The 9,429-nt window shown below is 37.1% G+C and overlaps 1 non-coding gene across 1 annotated transcript; it reads left to right on the forward strand.

The window, feature by feature from the left end:
- Positions 1-8,692: 8,692 nt before the first annotated feature.
- On the forward strand, positions 8,693-8,798 carry LOC128279560 (small nucleolar RNA R71). Its single transcript, XR_008269762.1, has one exon. It is a non-coding gene; the product is annotated as a small nucleolar RNA R71 (small nucleolar RNA).
- Positions 8,799-9,429: the final 631 nt, after the last annotated feature.

Genomic DNA, 9,429 nt, shown 5'->3' on the forward strand with positions numbered 1-9,429 from the left:
TATCTCTCTGTACAGGGCTTTAATACTGGTTACGTTTGTTTCTAATGAAACTAGACTCAAAATGGAATCTGTACATATAAGGAATGACTCACAATTCTTTCTGGATAATTTATAGTAAATTTTTAAAGTTGCGACAGGGGACCCAGAAACCGTTCTGGCCCTGTCTCACAATAGCTTTAATATCTCTTAACATGTAACTCCTATGACCGTTTCGTTTCTTCCATATGAAAATAGACTCATCAAGGTTCATTTACATAGCTTATTCACTATTTAATACCATTCCTACAAATTTTGGTGATTTTTCACATTCACGTCACTGCAGCTGGCAGCATCTGTTTTAAGGTAGGTCTTACCTATTTTGTAGTCTCCATGAACCAACTAGTCTTGCCATACATAGGTCCACATATGATCATTTTAACCATGCCAATGGCTGATCATGTGACCAACATTCCCATTTCCAATCCATAGTCACATCATGACACCAAATATATATATACAAACCGCAAATAGTCTAAGTCGATACTTCACTTTTACGAGCCATTTTCGCATGGCCGTACACATATACATCACAACATATTTAACCAACAAGGGTAGTCCTATACATGCCATTTCAAAGTTCAACCAAAATTTATACCAAAATAGAGCCGTTGATAGTGTGGATGACTTGACTTTAATGATCCCGAATCCGATTGCTATCGAGCAAAATCTATAAGACAGAGAGCCAAAGCAACGGGTAAGCATTTTTTATGCTTAGTAAGTCTCAAGGAATAAAAATCAGCTTTAATTAAAGCAATACATTCACATAGCCAAATGCATCATTTCATTAATACACATTCACATAACCATTCTTACTTCACACTTCATCATTATATACTTTCACAAAGTATCAACCAATTCAATAGCTGAAATTGTTAGTCGATTGAGCGAGTGTTGCTCAAACATGTCGACTTTCCAATGCACATATAAACATACCTCATTCTTTGGGCTTTTCGAGCGTACTAATTGAATTTATTACAGCAACCAACACTCACCTCCAGCCCAAGCTTCTTGAATACAACCGGATATAACCACGTGCACGAATGCCTTCGGTCTTAGCCCGGATAGAATGACTTGCACGAATGCCTTCGGTCTTAGCCGGATGTAGCCACTAGCACAATTGCCTTGGTCTTAACCGGATATAATTTCCAGCATTAACGTCTTGGGCTTAGCCGGATATCATTCAATTTCTCATGCGCACATACATCAATAATCATTGGACATACATATTTCATTTTCGTTACTAAGGCTCGAACACAATTATAATCACTAGCATAATCGCCTTGGGACTTAGCCCGTATCATTCAAATACTCATACACACATAATCAATAATCAATACACATCCATACTTCATTTCACATAATTCAAGTAGGGTCACTTCTTGAGGACTTACCTCGGATGTTGTCGAACGGCTTTTACGGCTATTCGATCACTTTCTCCTTCCCCTTGTCCAATTGTGGCCCTCTAAGCTCTTGAGCTAATTCAAACAAATTCAATTTATTAAAACCTCATTGTGCTAGCTTATGGCCGAATATGACAAGGAGTTTAAATGGTCATATGGCCACCCTTTAGCTTGAATACACAATGGCCATGCACATTTTATACTACATCAAGCAATTCAATACAATTTATTCGAGCATCAAGGAAAAGCTAAGGCCTTCAATAGGCTACCCAAGGCCGAATATTCATGTACATGTTGAGGCCAATTATCACTTAATACCTCACAAAAACAACATGCATTTTACTAGTTAATGCTTTGCATATTGTAGCTCAAAACTTATAATATAGCATCAAGCACTCATATGTGTGCTAGGCCGAATGTGCTTGCAATTTCATAATCATTCTTCAACATCTTCTTCTTTAAACAAACATATTCATCACTTAGTTCATAACCAAAACATCATGTGCAAACATATATATATACATATATGAGCATGGCCGAATTTCAAGGTGTCCATAGCCATCCAAAACACAAATTTTAACTAACATGCAAGAAGCATGAACCATGCTCATGAATGCATCATGGCCGAATATGACAATCATGCCCCTTTCAACTTCAATCATGGTTAAACAAAAAGAAAACTCAAAGTCTTACTCAAGATGGCTACAAAGAAATCTCAAGAGTAGACAATCCATCATTGCATGCATCATCATCAAGCTTCACACTTAACATGCAATGGCTTTATCACAATACCAACCTTGACCAAATACCACTTCCATGGCATAACAAGGAGTTGAACCATGGCTAACATGAACATCAAGTTGGCAACTAAAACATGCATGAATCTCATGACACAACCTCATACATACCTCAATCTTGATGCAAGTTTAGCCAAATATCCTTCTAGATCTCTTCTAAACAAAGGAAATGAAGCAAAAATCTCTTCTTCCTCTTAGTATTTTCAGCCAAAAAGGAGAGAGCAAGGATGAACAAATTTTTTTTTTTGTTTTCTCTTCTTGGTTGCACGGCAATGGCGGAATGCTACTCTCTCACACACATTTTTTTTTTCATTCTTTTCTTACCCATGCTTATTTGTTTATTATTTCTCCCTAATGCCCAACAAAACATGTTTCATGACATGTTTAGCCCATATCTCTTTGTCATGGCCGGCCATCACTTGTAAAAAGGGGAATTTGACATGCAAGTCCATTATTTTGCATGCATGCTTTAATTAGTCATCACACATTTCCCTATCGTACTTTCAAAGTTCACTACTAAGTCCTTTCTAGTGGAATTCACCTTTATAACACTAAATCAATCATCATAAAATGTCATACATGAGCACACACATTTTATAGGCATCAAAATAAATTTTTAATTATTTTTATGCCCCGATTTTGTGGTCCCGAAACCACATTCCGACTAGGGTAAATTTTGGGCTGTCACATGCATTTCATCATACGAGCCTAAGGACTAAATTGTAAATAATGTGAAAGGTTAGGGGGAAAACTCTCATTTTGTCTGGGTGTGAAATTTAGACTTGAAAAGTATAATGTGAGGTATTAATAATTTATTTTTATTGTTATAGACCCTGAGGAAAAAATTCTGGAGGTCGAACGAGGAATCGAAATAACTGAAACGCGAAACCGAAATGGATACCAGGTAAGTTCGAATAACTTTAAGTAAACTATTAACATGCCTAATTACATTTGTTATGAATGCATGATATTTGGTTATAATGATGGCATGAAAATCCATGAAATATGATAATAAAAATGATATGATAATAAATGTCCCGGTTGAAGTAGAAAGGGAAATTCGATGGATAAACCATGGCTTACATGACTTGACATCCTACATGTATTGTAGAAAAAAGGATTTAGCCCGGACCACTAATCCGTTGATCTCAAATATAGAAAGGATCTAGCCCAGACGGGTGTTCCTTGAGTGATCGATCCTCCCAAAGAATATGTGTTCATAATGGATTTAGCCCGGACAGGTAATCCGACTAGGGTCTGAATTTAGCCTGGACTGGTAATTCAGATCCGAGCTCATTAAGGGTGTTTGTTACTATAAGAGATTTAGCCTGGACTGGTAATCCCAACATCGCCCTATGAGTTTACATTGCGAGGGATTTAGCCTGGACTGGTAATCCCGCCGTAAGATGTGAGGTTCGCAGGAGTGCGTACTTGAGATGATCGCTCTTATGACTTGACGGTAAATGGAAAATCCATCGAGATCTCCGAGAAACTCAATAGGATTAACATGAGATGAAAAAATGAAATTGTTGGATGTTGAGCTCATCTAAGACAAATTTACATGGTGTATTGTTATGAGACTAACTTCTTAACTGAGTGCATGTGATAAGGAAAACTAATTCATGCTTGTTGGTTTCATTGCCTAATATGGATGTATGCTAACTAATCTGTAAGTTTACATTCCATTTATTCAGGCTTACTAAGCATGTAAATTCTTACCCCTCTCTTTTCCCTGTCTTACAAAGCTCGAGGACCCGTAAAGATTGGAAGACGGTTGGAGAATCAACGCACTATCATCTTGTCTAGCTTTGTTAAATAGATACTTTTATTTTGTTCAATGGCATGCATAAGGCTTTTGTTATTTTGTTATATGTGTCATTTGATTAGCCAATATGAAGGCTTATATAAGTATACATTTTCACTTGTATATGGCCATGGGAATTGGCTCATTTTGGTGTAGGTGATGACCTACCAAATTGTGCATGATTATGTTCCAATGTTCTTGTGATGATTAAATAGGGCATATCACAATTAATTATATGTAATGTGACCAAATCACAAGGGATGGCTAGATTATAATTGGAAATGGGTTAAGATAATGAGCCAATCTTAATTGTGTTATAAGACATAGAAATCCTTAATACAAAAGGGAATAATCTAGCATGTATAAAACCGATGAGATGAGGTTTACATGTAATGAGATATATCAAGGTCATTTAGGATGTATAATTAGGCCTTGTTATGTATTATGGTAATCTTTATGAGTATGGGGATGATAGAGGGTGACCAAAGGCTTGGAAAATAGCCTAACAAGGTCCACATGGGTAGACAGATGGGCGTGTGCCTAGGCCATATGTGACACACAGACTACCCATGTGCGTGTGAAATGGCCGTGTGTCCCTTGCACCTAAAAATATTAAGTCAGAATGCATGGTAGTAAACAAATAGGTATAGACACGGCCATGTGTCTCAACCGTGTGGAAGGCATGGCCCAGCACACGGGTGTGTGTCTTGGCTGTGTGCCCCCAAATGCATGCTAATTTCATCAACAGAATGTCCATGTTCTTGGACATTGGCGATCACACGAGCGTGTCTAGGCCGTGTAAGGGACACAGGCTAGGGACATGGGTGTGTGCTCGGCCGTGTAAAAACCCCTGTAGGTTCAAAATAGGAAATAAATTCAATTAATTCCACACGGGTAAGGGACACAGGCGTGTCCTAAAGCACACGGGCCTGTGCATTGTCTCCATATAGGCGTGTGAGACATTAACCTAGAAATTTTCTTAAAATTTTCTTAGGTCCTCGGTTTAGTCTCGGACCATTTTCAATGTTTGTTTTAGGCCTTGTAGGCCCATAATAGGGACACTAAGATGTTGTTTGATTGGGTTCAAATTGGAACGAAATTTTATAACCTGTATTTCCCAAAAATATTCGAGTATGTGTATGGTAATGCCTCGTGTCTGGTCCCGGTGTCAGGAATGGGTAAGGGGTGTTACAGACATGGCCGTGTGTCCCTAGTTCGAATGTTACGGCTTGGGATATGTCACATGGCCTTGTGGCCCCTGTTTTCTAATTTTTGCATCTTTTTCTTAAAACTTCTGTTTTGATTCAAATTAGTCCCGTATTGCTTCTAAGCAATTTTTAGGGCCTCGAAGGCTTGATTTAGGGACCAAATGCTTATATTTGATAAGTTTTGAATGAGATTAATTTAGTTAATGTGATAATATAAATGCTTTTTGATTGATCGGTAATGCTTTGTAACCCTAATCTGGTGATGGAGACTAGTTATGGGTGTTACAGTGCGCACTAAATAAGCTCTGAGTTTTTCAAAGGCAAACACCACTGCTATAATTCTTTCTCCGTGGTGGTGCAATTAAGTTGTGAATCTGTCAGCATGCGACTGGGATAATATATAGCATGAAACATCTTTTCTTTTCTTTGCCTCAGCTCTACTCTGACAACAAAGTCACTTGCATCACACGTTAGTTCAAATGGTAGAGTCTAGTCTGGTGCAGTGACTATAGGTGTTGTAATTAATTGCTCCTTTAACTCTTCAAACACCTTTGAGCATAGCTCATCAAAATGAAATGGTCTTTTTTGCTCCAACAATTTACATAAAGGCTTTGATATCTTAGAAAAATCCTTGATAAATCGATGGTAAAATCTAGCATGACCAAGGAAGCTTTTGATTCCTTTATTGAAGTTGGTGGTGGCAACTTTTCAATGACTTCTATCTTTTCTTTGTTAATGGCAACTCCTCGCTGTGAGATCTTGTGGCCCAAAATAATGCCTTCACAAGCCATGAAGTGGCATTTTTCCCAATTCAACACCATATTTGTTTCTTAACATCGGCAAAGTACTAATTCTAAATTTTTTAGGCAATCTTTAAAAGTGTCGCCAAACACTGAGAAATCAACCATGAATACTTCAAGGAACTTCTCCACCATGTCAAAAAATATTGTTATCATGCAACGTTGGAAGGTTGCTGGGACATTACATAACCCAAATGGCATTCTTCTAAAAGCAAATGTTCCAAAAAGACAAGTGAATGTAGTTTTTTCTTGATCAGTAGGAGATATGACAATTTGGTTGTACCCTGAGTAGCCATCTAAAAAATAGTAGAAGGCTTTCCCTGCCAGTCTCTCCAACATCTAATCTATAAAAGGCAGAGGGAAATGGTCCTCTTTCGTTGCTTTTTTGAGCTTTTGATAATCCATACAAATGCTCCAACCTGTGACGGTATATGTGGGAATGAGTTCATTGTTATCATTGCTAACTACTATGACTCCTCCTTTCTTGGGTACACACTAAACATGCCTCACCCAAGAACTATAAAAAATTAGGTATATAATTCCAGCATCCAACCATTTGATAATCTCTTTATTAACTACTTCTTTCAAGACATGATTTAGTCTCCTTTGTTGTTCAATAGATTTTTCATAGCAATATTCAAGTATTATTTTGTGCGTGCAGATTGCTGGGCTAATCCCTTTGATATTCGCAATTAACCATGCTAAAGCTTTCTTAGATTTTTTTAAGACCTCCAATAATTGCTGCTCTTGGTTCATTGTAACCTCAGCAGAAATAACTACAGACAGTGTATCGTTATCTCTCAAATAAGCATACTTCAAATGCACTAGTAATGGCTTCAAATCCAGCACAAGTGGATCTTTTAATGATTCAATGCTCCTTCTACATCCATTTTCAAATTGCTAAATTTCCATAAGTTCTTCAGATTCTTCAATCAATTCTATTTCATTTAATTTGATAGATTTTGCATCAAAATTGTGCATATGTCCCGCAAACTCTTCCTGAATATCAATGTCAACAAATTCTATAGCATGGCATTCTGGATCTACACAGTTTAAAACATCAATCGCATTAAATGTCAACTACTAATCATTAATTCTAATGGTTAACTCATCTTTCTGTACATCAATCAATGTTCTACCAGTTGCTAAGAAAGGTTGTCCAAATATTATAGGTACCTCTTGATCTCCTTCACATTCCAAAATAATAAAATCTACTGGAAAGTTGAACTTGTCAACTCTTACTAGTACATCTTCAATTTTGCCTTCTGGATGGACATATAATCTAGCAGCTAGTTGTAGTGTAACTGTAGTAGGTCTTGCCTTTCCTATCCCAAGTTTTCTGAAAACAGACATAGGCACTAGATTGATACTTGCACTTAAACCGCATAACGCTTTGCCTGCATAATGGTTTCTAATTGAGCAGGGTATAATGAAACTTCTTGGATCTTTTAATTTTGGTGGTAGTCTATTCTTTAGCATTTCTATGCACCCTTCAGTAAGTGCAACAATTTTGAACTCCCTTAACATTCTCTTCTTGGATAGGATATCTTTCGTGAATTTCACATAGTTAGGCATTTGTTCTAATGCTTCCACCAAATGTATGTTGATGTGTAATTGCTTTAAGACATCCAGAAATTTCTTGAAATGAGCATCTTGTTTCAACTTTTTGAAACGCTAGGGATTTGTTGAGGTTTCCTTGCCATGGCATTTGTATTGGTTCTACAAGATAAATTTGCTTATGTATGCTTTTGTCTACTCCCATCTTTTGTAGTTTGTTCGACTTTTGGTTCAAAAGTTTTGCTTCCAAGAACTTTTTAACTTTCCTCCTCAAAAAAGGCATCATTCACAACTCCTGCCAGCTGAGTGCCACTCCGTAGTGTTATGACTTTACATTGTTCCTTTCCTTGAGATAGAGAACTTTCTGTGTCACTAGGAAATGCTCCTTGTTGTATGGAATTTAATGCAGTGGCAATTTGTCCCACTTGATTCTCCAGAGCTCTTAAGGAAGCTGTCGGCTCTGAATAATAGCATCATTCTCAGCGATACACTCTTTTAATAGAGCTTCCATAACTGTTGTTGAAGATTATGAACTTTGTTGTACATTTTGCCGCGAGATTGGTTGACTGCATCCAAGTGGTACACCAGCCACATTCTGTCTATTAACAGTGCTGGCATTTCCCATTCCCTAATTACTCCAGCTAAAATTTGTATGTTGTTTCCACCCTGGATTGTAGGTGTTGGAGTAGGGATTGCTGTTTCTACGATTAAAATTCCCCATGTAATATGTAGAGGCCGGATTGGATGGGCATTCATAAAAAACATGATCTTCTTTATAGTATACACATGCTAATCTGCAACCTTTATCTCCTACACTACAGAGGGTCTTTTTAGAGTTCTAATCATATTTGTTAAAGATGATACTTGAGATGTAATCTCATCAAGTTTCATTGCTCCAACAACTCTTCTACCAGTACCAACTCTAGTGGTGGGGTACTGATAATCATTATTTGCTATTCTTTCTAGAATTTCGTATGTTTCATTGTAGGAGTTTTTAAGCAATGTCCCATTAACAGATGCATCCTCCACCATTCACGTATGAACATTTAATCCATTGTAGAACATTTTCATTTCTGTCCAATGCTGAAAACCATGCATCGGGCATTTTCTAATTAGTTCCTTGAAACGCTCCCAGGCTTTGTATAATGTCTCATCTTCAGATTGCCTGAACAATGTAATGTCATTCCTAGCTTGGCATTCATGTGGGTAGGATTGTACCTAAGCAGAAATCTCTGACATAGTTCATTCCAAGATGCCACAATACTTGATAGTAATGCATTCAACCATGATCTGGCACGATCTCGCAATGAATAAGGGAATAATTTTAATCTAAGGGCATCTTCAAGAGCACCCTACTGCCTGAATGAGTTGCAGACTTCAAGAAAAAGTCTTAAGTGCAATCTGGGATCTTCAGTCGTTAAACCACTAAACTACCCTACTGTCTATAGCATTTGAAACATTATTGGTTTTAATTCAAAGTGTTGAGCTTGAATACGTGGCCTAACAATTTTAGGACTTAGATCACACAAAATAGGCATTACATGTTCTTTGATGGGTTTGTCTTTGTCATCTATGATTCAAGGAATACATTCCTTTCATTCCGAAGTACCTGATCTTCTCTGTTTGGATCATTTATAGTCCTCTCCATTTCTCTTAACTCTTTTCTTCTTTGCTTTAATGTCCTTTCAATTTCAGGACCAATAAAATATTTTGTATCCTCTTGAGTACTTCTCATGCACTAATACAAACCTGAAAAATCAAATAAAATACTAACTAACTATTCTAACAAAAATAACAAGAATAATAACAAATCAACTTTTCACC

The sequence above is a fragment of the Gossypium arboreum genome, chromosome 8 (genome assembly GCF_025698485.1).
Source record: "Gossypium arboreum isolate Shixiya-1 chromosome 8, ASM2569848v2, whole genome shotgun sequence".
Taxonomy (NCBI): domain Eukaryota; kingdom Viridiplantae; phylum Streptophyta; class Magnoliopsida; order Malvales; family Malvaceae; genus Gossypium; species Gossypium arboreum.